The 12588-nt window shown below is 49.9% G+C and overlaps 1 protein-coding gene across 47 annotated transcripts in view; it reads left to right on the top strand.

Moving 5' to 3' along the window:
- Positions 1-12588, top strand: part of TCF7L2 (transcription factor 7 like 2) — a 195918-nt gene that overhangs the window by 35302 nt on the left and 148028 nt on the right. The gene's annotated exons all lie outside the window — the stretch shown is intronic.

The raw sequence follows: 12588 nt of genomic DNA on the forward strand, positions 1-12588 counted from the left end.
AATCAAAAGAAGAGCAGCCTGCCCAGCAAGGCCTATGGGAGCCCGATGCTGCTGGGCCCCGGGACTGCATTGTCTTTACCAAAGCTCCTGGGAGCAGAGAGGGAGAGAGGCAGCCTCGGGTGCCGAGGGGAGGTGCCCGGAGCATCTGGAGCCGGACTCCAGGCCTCTGTTCTGGGCCCCGGAGGCCTCTCCTGAAGAATTAGCTTCTGAGTCGATCCCTTTCTGAGATTCTGCAGTGAAGCTTGTGACTTTGCTACATTTTTAGTGTTTTCCAGACTTTCCTGGTCAGGGAACTCTCACCTTGCTAAAAACTGACATAGATCATGAGGCCCCTTCCCCGCCCCATTTACTGAAGCAGGATCTTCTGGGGTGGGACCTGGGAAGGGGTCTTGATAAACATGCTTGTAAAAATGGTTTTTGCCACATGCTGTCTCCTGCTTAATGCCCGCGGCGGGCCTTGAACCTAGATTGGGAGGCTCCCCCGCGTACAGCTGGACTTGAAGCTGCCTCCCTGTCACCCCACTGAGCACGTGGTGCTGGCACAGTGGGGCCCAGCACAAACACACCCACCGCTTCTCAAGCTGTTGGGATGGTTTTTGAAAGCCGGAGCTCTGCTGGGTTATTTACAAACCATATGGCTCTCTCACTTAGAGTGTACAATTTAGTGATTTTTAGTATAGTCACAGAGTTGGGTGATCGTCAACACTAATTCCAGGACATTTTCATCACACCCCAAAATAAACCCTACGCCCGTTAGCAGTCCTTCCTCATTTTCCCCTCCCCTGAGTTCCTGGCAATCACTATCGATTTGCCTCTTCTTGACATTTTGTATATGTGGAGTCGTAAGATAGATGGCTTTTTGGGTCCGACCTTTCACTTTGCATGGTTTTCAAGGTCATCCATGTTTTAGCATGTGCCCATTCTTCATTCCTTGTTATCACCAAATAATGTCTCATCATATGGACATAGCATATTTTATTGATTGTTCAAGTTGTGTGGACTCTATTTTCATTGATCCTGGGTGCAAACCCATGAGTGGAATTGCTGAGTCATATAACTGTGTTTAACCAGACCGAAAACCTTGAATTCTATGATGTGCCAGTTGTCTTGGCTGAGACAGCAAAATGTGACTATTGTTTGCCAGGGACAGTAGAAAGATTACCTACTAACAAAGTGGTCATGTTAAATCTCCTCCTGCTCTCCACTGTTGAAATTGGATGGCCACCCATCGGTTACACTGCCAGAGCCCTGGAGTTCTTGACATGGGCCACATGGACGGCAGCCACCTGGGAGCTGTTGAAGCTTCATCTCTAGGCCAGTTACATCAGAATCTCTAGCTACTGGAGTTCAGAGCTGATTTTTCATGAATTGGTGCTGCCTCTCTCTCTCTTTTTTGCCCATGGGTGAGGAAAAAAGGCAGAGAGGTGAGGTTGGTCATTGCTGATCAGAAAAAAATCTAGGAAGATCCCAAAGCTTGAGGGAAACCTCGATGGCTTGGTGGGTGTAACTGAGGACCTGGGAATGGGGCAGGTGAGTGGGAGGAGCTTATGAGAATGTAAGTCTTGTGACTGGGGTGCCAGAGGGGGATCCCCCAATCTAGGCAAAGTTTGGCTGTAAGTTTTTTTTCAAGCTGAAGCACGCTGTTTACCCACAGAGGCAGTTTCTGAGAGATTTGTTGGTCCCTGATGCTGGCTGGAGTTTGATTGTTGCCCTCTGGTTGTCTTTCTGCCTCAGCCCTCGGGACGTGAATAGCACCCCATCTCCTGACAGGTTTCCCTCTTTTACTGCAGGGAACACGACTGACAAGGGATGGGGAGGCCTCTGTCTACACCGGTTTTTACCAAGTACCAGTGTGACCTTGGGTCTATCACCACATTCCAAGCAGCTCAGAAGGAGGGAGTGATCTAGAAGGACCTTTCCACTGTGCTGTTCTGTGGTTCACATGGCCTTCTCCTAAACCCGTGGCAGGGTGGTGTTTGGTTAAATTGGCTTAAATACCAGTCCCTCAGAGACTCCCTCTCTGAAACCTCTTCCTCTTCAGAGATAACTTGTTTTGCCCGTGTCTACCCATTGGTTTCCTTGAGTGTGGTAAGACATGTACATACCCTGGCATCTTCCTTTTGCTCTCACTTCCCCCTCTTGGATATTAGCTCCTTGAGGGTAGGGACCACTGTCTAGTGGCTCCAGAAATATTTGTGAGTAAATGAGTTATTGAGTCTTTACCTCAAATGTCCATTGACTATAGGGATGTAGTTTTGAGCTTCTAGGAGCTGAGATTTTTATTTTTTTAATCATCTTAATTCAATTTTATTTTTTTCAGTGTTCCAGAATTCCTTGTATATGCACCACACCCAATGCTCCATGCAAACATGCCCTCCTTAATACCCACCACCAGGCTCACTCAACCCCCGACCCCCCTCCCTTCCAAAACCCTCAGTTTGTTTCTCAGAGTCCATAGTCTCTCATGGTTCGTCTCCCCTTCTGATTTCCCCCAATTCACTTCTCCTTTCCTTCTCCCAATGTCCTCCGTGTTATTCCTTGTGTTCCACAAGTAAGTGAAACCATATGGTAATTGACTGTCTCTGCTTGACTTATTTCACTCAGAGTAATCTCCTCCACTGTCATCCATATTGATACAAAAGTTGGGTATTCATCCTTTTTGATGGAGGTGTAATATTCCATTGTATATATGGACCATATCTTCATCCGTTCGTCCGGATGGGGCTGAGGACTTCATATTATTACCTCATTTACACTTCATAGCCGTCCTCCGAGGCAGGCATTCCTTTACAGAGATTCCCGTTCCACAGATCAGGAAGCAGACCAGTGGGGGCAACAGTCTGGAGTAGGACCCTGGCTAGCCCTGATCCAGAGTTCATAATACTCTGTTGTCCCCAGTGCATGAATCAACAAAATAAAAAGAATCCTGTACATTGGAAGAAATAACATTTAGGGAGGAGGAGGGTGACCCTTTTGGATCTGGCAGCCAAAATGAATCGGACCTCCTGGCAAAGGCGTCTGTTATTAACCAAGAGAGATTCTGCTCTCAGTGATTCCCAGGGTGATCTTGCTTTGGTTTTTTTGCCTGAAAACCAGAAAAGGGGCAGTATGGTTGTCTGAGTGCCTAGAACACTAACGGAGGCAGCTCTATGGCCAGAGCCAATGCATCAGGCCATGAAGGGACGCAAGGCTCTGAGAGGTTGTCTGCATTGTTGACCGCCACCCTAGCCCAGGGCCTCCTGAGCGTTTCGAGGTGGCCACAGAAACCAGTAGCACAAGCAACTGCAGTGCTCCCTAGTGATCCTCATGCAGCAAGGCCAGAAAGGCCACGATTGCCCACTCTCAGCTTTCTGGGCTGGTTTCTGGGGAGCACTGGGCTTTCAGGCCAGCACTGAGCAAGTATAAAGCCAGCAGGCCGATGGGGGTGTGTGCTGGTGCCTTGTTAGACCCCTTTAGCTGCAAGGGGTCAGCAGACTGTTTCATTCAACCTTTTTGTTTGCAGATCCGGGAACTGAGGGGGTGAAGGTCAGAGCTTCTCCGAGACTGAGCTGGGGCAGAGGTCCAGGGTTCTAGAGGTGGAAATGTCTGCAGATTTGTGGGATATTACAAGGGTGTTCTCTCTTCTGAGACTCTGGGGAGACCCCGTGTTCCTGAGAGATGTTAGGGTTTTAGCTTGGGGAAAGATAAAACAGAGAAGGTGAAGTTCTTGCTTGGCTGGGATTGTGGGGAGTGATGGTGAGGAGCTGGCTGAGCTGAACTCCAGGTGGTTCCGGACACTTTAGTGAGGCTCCTGTTCAGGTGTCCTTTTCCTCAAAATAACGAAGGAATGGGTTTTTGAAGAGATCTTGAAAAATGCTGGCTGTGGGTTTTGTGGTGACATGATATGGTTAATTGGGTCATTTCCCCCCTACCCCCCAACCCTGGAGGTGACTTAGCTTTAGCTCCTAGAAGTCTCGGAGAATCAGCTGTGGCTGGTGGACTAGTTCTCAACTTGGAGCACAGCTGAATCCCGCTGGTTTAGACAGACCACAAGTCCATTAGCATTTGAAAAAGCAAGTGGAAAATCTATGCTTGTTTTGATTTGCATCCTGCTAGTTTGTCTTGAAATTTCAGACAACATGAGTGGAGGATTTGAAAAGTTTGTTCATCCAAAAGGCGGTGGGTTGTGGGCTGAGAGACACCAGGCTGCGGGATATGCTGGGACAGGACACCGATGCCATCAATTGATAGTCACTTTGCTGTCACCCAGAGGCCAAAGAGGACCAAGAGACCCGTGGGCCTCCTGGGCAGAGAGCTGTAGGGATGCTGTCTTTCGGGGAAAGGTTGACACTCTGGTCCCCAGGGGAGAGTGGGTCAGGAGTGGAGGAGAGCCCTGGCCAGTGAAGCGGTACCCTGCATGCTCACTTGTGCTCGATTTCCTGTGGATCGCAACCCCCTGCAGAGGAGATGGCTCATCAGTTGCTTTGACACTTAAAAGAAAGGGTGGGGGGACGTATTTTGATGACATTCTGGATTTACTCTAGAAGATGTGGAGAGTGGGATGGGGCATGAGGTGAGGTATGGGAAGCACCGTGGCTGGAGACTCCCCCCCCCCCCCCCCCGAGAGTCCAGGTTCTGTCCTTACTCCATCACTTTCTGCTTGTACAAACCAGGACCTTCCTTCTGCTGTTTCCTATTGGTGAATTGCACTGGACTGTAGCAAACGTGTCCAGGGTTTTCCCATAAGAAGACCCTCCCTTTTTTAAGGTATACATGGATTTTATTGGAGGGTAGCCTCTGTAACAGGGGAAGGGGGGAGCGGGACCGAGCAGAGGGTGGCCTCAGATGGCAGTACAAATACAAGAAAGTCCCTGCCAGCCCAGTGAATTCTCATTTAAAAAAATTTTTTTTAAAAAAGATTTTATTTATTTATTTGACAGAGAGCAAGAGATCACAGGTAGGCAGAGGCAGGCAGAGAGAGAGGGGGAAGCAGGAAAGTAACTTGTTCAAAGTCACACAGCGCAGAAGGTTTAGAAGCCTGAGCGCTCAACCTGCCACCTCTCCTCTCATTTAAAAAAGCATTTTTAAGAGATCTGTTTATTTATTTGACACAGAGAGAGAGCGAGCACATGTGCGAGCAGCGGGGAGGGCAGACAGAGCCAGAGACTCTCCAGCAGGCTTCCTGCTGAGCTTGGATCCGGATGCGGGGCTTGATCTCAGGACCCTGACATCATGACCTGAGCTGAAATCAAGAGCCAGACGCTTAACTGGTGGAGCCGTCCGGGTGCCCTGTAGCATCAGTATATGTTTTTACTCTGTATTTGCCTCCTAGGAACAATACGTGGTGACCAGAAGTGCTAAGAATTTGGTCATGCTTTTGCATGGCTTCGTGTCTTTATGAGTCATCGCAACGTCTACCTCCAATTAAGAGATCGAGTTCCGCGGGGCGAGAGGCATCTTAGCCATGTCCATTCCATCAGTATGGCTCGTAGCTGTATTTGGGACCTTCTGCAGGGAGGCTGTGCCTTCACCAGACTTTCTCTGTTTGCATGGGACTTCCCGCTCCAGTGTCCCTGAGTGTCCCTGAGTGTCCAGGCCCATGCAACAGACAGTTGAAACCGTCCTGTGTCTTCTGTGTTTCATGTGGCTGAGCAGGCCCGACCCTGATGGCGGGAGAGGCAGGTGGGCGCCTCGCAGCCCACTCAGTGTCACCCCTGAAGGACTCTGCCCGCTGCTGAGGTCTTCCTGGTGGGGTTCTGTGCCCTGTTATTAGGTAATACTGTCTTAGCTTGGTGCCTGCCTTCTTGGGAGCCCTTGGCATTCTGCAGGCACCATCTCTGTTTGCCCACCAGGAGGAAGAGGTAAGTCCCTGTGCGGAATTTGCAGATGGGGTCCATGGGGTTGCTGATTAATTCTTCTCATGATCTGGGTGGAAAATGGAATACACTGAAATTTCAGTTATTCATCGCGGAAGTAAGGCACATGTAGAAGATGATCCTGGCCTAAGGATTTCCTGCCAGTGTAGGGCTTGCTGCTTCCTAGTAGATGCTGACGTAGATCCTACAAACTGTGGGTATCCTTGGAAAGCCCAAACCATATGTAGTCTTGTTGATAAGTATCGTGTCTTCCTTGTGTTAAACTGGCCAGATACGCAGACTGGTCTCAGTAGACCCCGGGGCCTCACCCTGGCTCTCTTGATGTACCCCTTACCCCAGGAGCCCCATTTCTCTTCTGGGAGAGGAAGTAGGGAGCAGCCTCTCAGCCTATGTGTTCTCTGGCATGCTAGCCCTTGGGAGTGTTCTCCACAAGGACTGTAGCCAAGTAGTTTTGGGAGATTTCGTGTAAGTAGATGCTCGCTGGAAGCTCTGAGAAGGCCTTCAGGTAAAGAGAGCATGGGCAACCCTTTGTAGGACCGACCAGCACACTCTGGGGAGATGTGGGATTAAACGGTGCTTGAATAGCCCTTCCAGATCTCGGATCTCCGTCTGTGACAGTTCACCGGCACCTCTGGCAAGGGATGGCCACCATGTTTCGGCGCAGGGGGTGGTAGAGCCCAGGGCCCATGACAACCAGGCTTCGGAGGGAGGAAGGGAAGTTGAGACTGACCTGGGCAGGAGCATGACTGTCAGGGAATTGGAGTGTGTGGGCAAGGACAAGTGCCCAGGGGTACGTGGAAGGGATTTGATCCCTGTCTGGCCAGGGTCTTTGCGGAGGTGAGCAGTCTGTAGGTCCAGACAGATAGATTGACTTGCCTAACATCACGCAGCTAGCCGATGGCCCAGATTTGATGAATAACTCAGAATAGGACGCCCGAGCTGTTTAATCTGCCAAATGGTACTAGGATGATGTCTTTTCTGGACAGTGTAAGCAATGATGTTTGCTCAGGATGGCCTTTGGCAGCGCTGCTGTTGTCCTACTCCTGGCAAACCGTCTTTTGGGCCCCGAGGGGAGGGCAGCAGATCATAACTCTGGTAGAAGGCTCCGAATGCATGAACACATCACATGGGGACCTTGACCCATGCGATCGATGGCTGCGAATTTACTGCATTGCCTCTGTTTGGATGGACACCTTTATTTTTCTGTTTCTGGGTATTTGATGTGGTTGGATCCTATTTCTCTCTTCCAAATTCCCTCTCTGTTCTCTGCCTCCACCCCTTCAGCCCTCCACTGAGCCAGTAAGCCACAGCCTCTAAGGATTCTGCTTCATCTTTAACTATGTGCAGACTGGGTTTTGACAAACAATTTAACTGGGTATTTTTGGAAGGCTCTGAAGGAACGCAGAGCACTCCGGAGCGCGGCCTGGCATCAGGAATGTTTCCTGCAACCTGCGCATCCAGTGGACAGATCTTCCTCACCTGCCCTTAGCTGGGGAGCGGAACGCGCTGGCTGGGAGGGCAGGGGAGCCAGGGAAGGTTCAAGAAGTCCAGGTTCTCCGGTCTTCGGAAGGTGGGTATGAAACTGAGGCCTGAAACTTTTATCACTACTGGTACAGGTGAAAGGCTTTCATTTGGCTCTGCTGGTCCAACAAAGACTATTTTATTTATGTGTTTCCAAGCCCTTAAAAATTCTTTTAGGGCACATCAGTGGGGAGTTAATAGAAACTTTGAAATAAGAAAAATGCCTGCAGGGTAAGTAGAACCCCAGCCAGCCGGCTCCGAGCTGTGTGCTGTTAGCTGGTAGCTTGGTTCTCAGAGAAGTGGCTGGTAGACGGGTTATGGAGCACGGTGCTTTCCTCCGATGCCATCGTTTTCAATGAGTGCATGAGGGTTTTTTCTTTTCCTTCTTTTAGTGTAGAGGGAGGGCTACTCAAAACTTTTTTCTGGGCATGTGAAGTCCTGGAAGGATATTCTGACCTTTCTAGTTTGTGCCAGAGCGAGAGCTAGGTGGGGTGTGTGTGTGCATGTGTGCGTGTGTGTGTAAGAGATGGCTTGTATGAGGCTTCCCTTCTTACCCCTCAACCCTGAACCACATCACCCTCAGTGATGCTAGTTGTTAAGTTTTTTATTGTCTTCTGAGTGTTGGGTTTAAAGTTAAACAGAGGACATGTGAATCCAAGCCAGGCATCGCTAAGATTGTTTTCCCGCAAAGTAATTTCCTAAAAAAAACGCCTTTGTAACTCGACACAGCATTGTTTCCGTTTATTGGCATAGGTGGGAGGTGCCTTGGGGTCTGAACCCAGCTATGTAGAGGTGAGGAGACTTGAGGCAAGTCCCAGCTGGCTCTCTCGGCCTCAGTTTCTTCATCTGTAAAACGGCCCAATAAGACCTGCGGTCATGGGTGGTTAAAATTAGGTGGGGTGACATCCCCCAGCTCCTGTTGGCAGGAACAAAAACTGTGACCTAGGTAATCTGTTAGTTGTATTCAGCTTTATTCAGCTTTGTATGGGGCCCGAGACAATGCCGAGGTGACAGACTTTAGACCCAGGTGTTTTACTGGTCCTGGAGCATCTGTTCTGTACGGTGTGAGCTCAGGCAGCTGGCTGGGTCCAAATTGTTGGTCTCTGTTGTCTCTGTTGTTCCTTGGGGCCACTGGGTCCAAATGGCTTAGCTGAGCGGGTTTTCAGATGGAGGTAACCTCGTTTCCCAGGGCATATTTGACATTGTCTGGAGACTTTTAGGATTGTTACGTCTTGGGGGCTGCTAGTGGATTCTAGTGGGCAAAGACCAGGATGCCTGTCCTCCCAGTGCACAGGACAGGCCCCTACAACAAAGACTTCTCCCGCCCAACGTGTCAGTGGTGCCGAGACTGAGAAACCCCAGCTCAGCGTCTGGTGCAAGTGCGTGTGTCTGTGTGTGTGTGTGTGTGGTGTGTTTCCTGTTCTGTGTTTGGTAAAGGGAACTTACCCATGCCGCCGCAGTGGTCCCTGTGGGGGATGCCCCTCTGTGCCCAGTCCTGGTGTTGGTCGATGGCAATGTCAAGATTTAAGTATGTCCATGAGTAGCCTTCAGACGCAATAGGAAAAAGGATTTAATCTGATTTATTTAGAGGTTCTATTGTCTTCACTTCTGCTTTGAGACTTTCTCTTCAAAAAAAAAAAAAAATACGGTAAAACATGAAAGGTAATAAAAATCACATTATCTCTACACTTTTTCTTGGAGGGGGTCATATTGAAGAAGTCAGAATTCCTCACCTCTTCAGATGTAACTGCATCTAACAATTCGATATGTCTGTAAATTTTGTTTATCTTTAAATTTTACTTTAGAGTGTGCATTTTTTTGTTTTTCTTTTTTGACACAGAGAGAGAGAGAGAGAGATCACAAGTAGGCAGAGAGGCAGAAAGAGAGAGACGGGGAAGCAGGCTCCCTGCTGAGCAGAGAGCCTGACGTAGGACTCGATCCTAGGAGCCTGGGATCATGACCTGAACCTAAGGCAGAGACTTAACCTGCTGAGCCACCCAGGCACCCCTAGAGTGTGTGTTCTTATATGAGAATATATATAGCCTTATTTATATGAATATATTCTTATATATATTCATAATATTATGAATAAGTATAGAAAGAAATTAATTTTGGAATCCCCAGTGATCAGAGACTTATGTAATAACCAGAGGCAGCCCTGATTATGTATATGGGCAAGGCATTTGCAAACAGTGTCTCCTTTGTGTAGCATACAAAACAAGCTTTTCTTTAACATTGGACGTGCAAGTAGGCCTTCTCCAATAAGGGCCTCTCTCTATCCCTCCCACCTTTGAGCAAACATTATTTATTGTGGCTGATGTGTGATCAGGTCTTGATTTGGGGCTTCTTTTTGATGCTCCGTCTTTGTGGGATCTCACCCACGTGCCCCTAGAGACCCTTCGGCTGCCAGCGGCTTTGTTTGCCAACCACCCGTGTGGTGCCAATAGCATCTGCTTTGTGGCGAGCTGTCCCCAGAGCCCCAGCATGGCCTGGGGATGGTCTCCATGACTAGACTTGCATGTCTCCTGGAGCCACTTTTGGACTCAGAAATAATGGCTGTGCTCTGTTCCCCTCCCCCCCTTCTGTGACCCCCTTTCCCAGCCTGAGCCATTCTGAGCTTTGTTTCTAGGAACTTACCAAGTGTTTTATGGACAAGCAGGGGAGGGGGAAAGGAACTCATCTGAGGTAACCGCCTTTGTGCCAGCCACTCAGCCCCCTCATTGTTCCTCTGAGGCCAGGAGATGGGATTCTCCTTCAACAGGTGAGGACTCTGACTGTGGCTTCTGTTGGGGAACTTGTTTGCGATCCCCCAGGCAGCAGGTGACGACACCAGGATTTGAGTCAAATCCGGAGACCCAGTAGGGTGATAGACCAGCACCTTTCCATGGCTCGAAGCTTGACAGCAGAAACTGAAGCTGTTGGCTGCACCTGTCTGCAGGCAGCAGGGACCGGGGACATGTGCTTTCTCTGTGGGGGAACATGGGAACGGACACATTCAGAGGCATGTTAAGTGTCCTCGGGGCTGAAAGAATGAAGCGAAGCTTGGAATCGGTAAACCATCGGGACTTTGCAGATTGAAGAAACAGAGCTGGAAAGAGAGGAAGTTGATTGCCCCAGACCAGTCCGTTTGTTGGGACTTCATGAATGAAAAGAGATGTGGGTTTCCTCGAGAGCATGGGGGGTGCCAGTGAGTGGGGAAGGCTCTGGGGTGGGGTGCTGTTGGGGTGCACAGTCCCATATGAGCCGCTGTGGGGACACAGTGAGGGAATCACGGGAGGTAGGAAGGGGAGAATGAGACTCTGGACGGTTCCGGGGCCTCCCAGCCTCCAGATGAGCCATCTCCGTGTTTTAGGGAGCCGTGAAGATGCTTCAGGGGAGTGCAGAAGAGAGAGTTTCAGCGGATTCACTAGCTAGTCCTTCCTTGGAGAATGTGCCTTTAGTGGACAGTGGTCCTTCAAGGTCCTGTGGTCTTTATTCAGACCAAGAGATGATCGGGTCCGGGCATATCACAGATCAGAGATGGGGCAGGAGGAGACTGTGCAGGAGGACGTCCTTGTCTGGGGTTGGGATGGCAGTTTTCTCCTCCCAGCTGTGACCCACCGTGTGTTTTCAGACAATTACTGTGACTTTCCCCACACACTGAAGTGTCCTTCTGGGTGTGTACTTCTTTATCCAGCTCCGCTTTCAAACCCTTTTTTTTTATTAATTTTTTTTTGAGGGAGTGTGTGTGTGTGTGTGTGTGTGTGTGTGTGCATGGGTGTGGGGGTTGGGGCAGAGGGAGAGAGAATCTCAGGCAGGCTTCACGCTCAGCACAGGGCCTGAGGTGGGGGCTTGATCTCACAGTCATGAGATCATGGCTTGAGCCGAAACCAAGAGTCAGATGCTTAACTGACTGAGCCACCTAGGTGGCTCTCAAAGCATCTTTTTGATCGCCGGCAGTGTCTTCTGTGTAAACCTACTATGGTGGTCATGACAGTGCAGGGGAATGGTGATATTCAGACCCGAGACACATTACCTGGCACCTAGGGTATTGGAGCCAAGGATGGGTGAATGAATGGATGAATGAATGAGGTTCTTGGTGCTCAAGGCAGTCTTGTAGGTCGATATGCCATTTGATCATTTGGATGGCACGTTGTGCCCACGTGACTGGCAGGACTCTTCTATCCAGGGAGATGTTTTGGGTTTTGCTGGGAGGAAGGTTGGTTCTGAGAGGGTGGGGGGTGGGGGAGTCTCAGGCCTGGCTCTGGCACCAGCTGGCAGGGGCACTGTGGAGAAGCTCTCCACTCAGTGGGGTTTAATCGAGCTGAAACTGCCTGAATTCTAAGTTGTTTGCTACTCTGAGGTTCATTGTCAGAGCCCCACTCTGTCCTGCGGAATGCTCCCTCCCCCTGCTGACCCTCTCGCGGGGAGCAGTTGCTCTTAACCTGCCCCGAACTGCTTGTGGTTCTCACACCCTCTCCCTGCCGCCCCTGCTGCCCTTTTTGCTGGGGCGTTTGGGATTGAATTGGCTACTTTCTTGCCCTGAGTGGTGAGGATTGCTCCCAAGAGGTGGTCTGCAAAGGGGACAGGGGTGGGGAGTGGGAGGAGCCGGAGGAAGCAGTCCCCACGCAGGTTGTCCTTGTTGCCATCCTGGAGTGAAGGAGGAATGAAAGGAAAAACCGCTCTTGGTGGTTTGGGCAAGGATTTCAGTTGACAGATCGGGTAGTTTCCCTCTGTCGGACTTGTTTTGACCAGAGTCTGGCCACGATGTTGTTGTCTGAAGGTGAAGCAGAGCTGTTACATGCTCTGAGAAATAGAAATCACGACGGGTTGGGGAGCCACAGAGGCAGGGAAAGAACAGAGCCAGTAGGGACCCTGCGTCGAGGGTGCGGGGCGGCCCTGCTGGTGTCCCGGCGGAAGAGCTTGTTAGATTTGGAGAGAGTAAAGATAAATTTGGCCCTAAGGGCCTCTGGTTGCTTTTAGAGACTTTTCCTGTAAAACATAAAATGGAACTCAGGAGATGTAGCAAATTGGAAAACAGCACATTCTGTCCATAATGAAAGCCGTCCCATAAGAATTTCTGTGTTTTATCCCTTTAGCCAAATTTCTGTTTCTAAAAGGGAAAAGGGACCAGAGATAGGCTTGTTTATGTTCTTGGTTGAAACCTTGGTTTTTATATTTCAAGCCCATTCTCCTGGGCGAGAACAAGCAACGCCTGAGGTTGCTTCACCGT

The sequence above is a fragment of the Mustela erminea genome, chromosome 14, assembly GCF_009829155.1.
Source record: "Mustela erminea isolate mMusErm1 chromosome 14, mMusErm1.Pri, whole genome shotgun sequence".
NCBI lineage: Eukaryota > Metazoa > Chordata > Mammalia > Carnivora > Mustelidae > Mustela > Mustela erminea.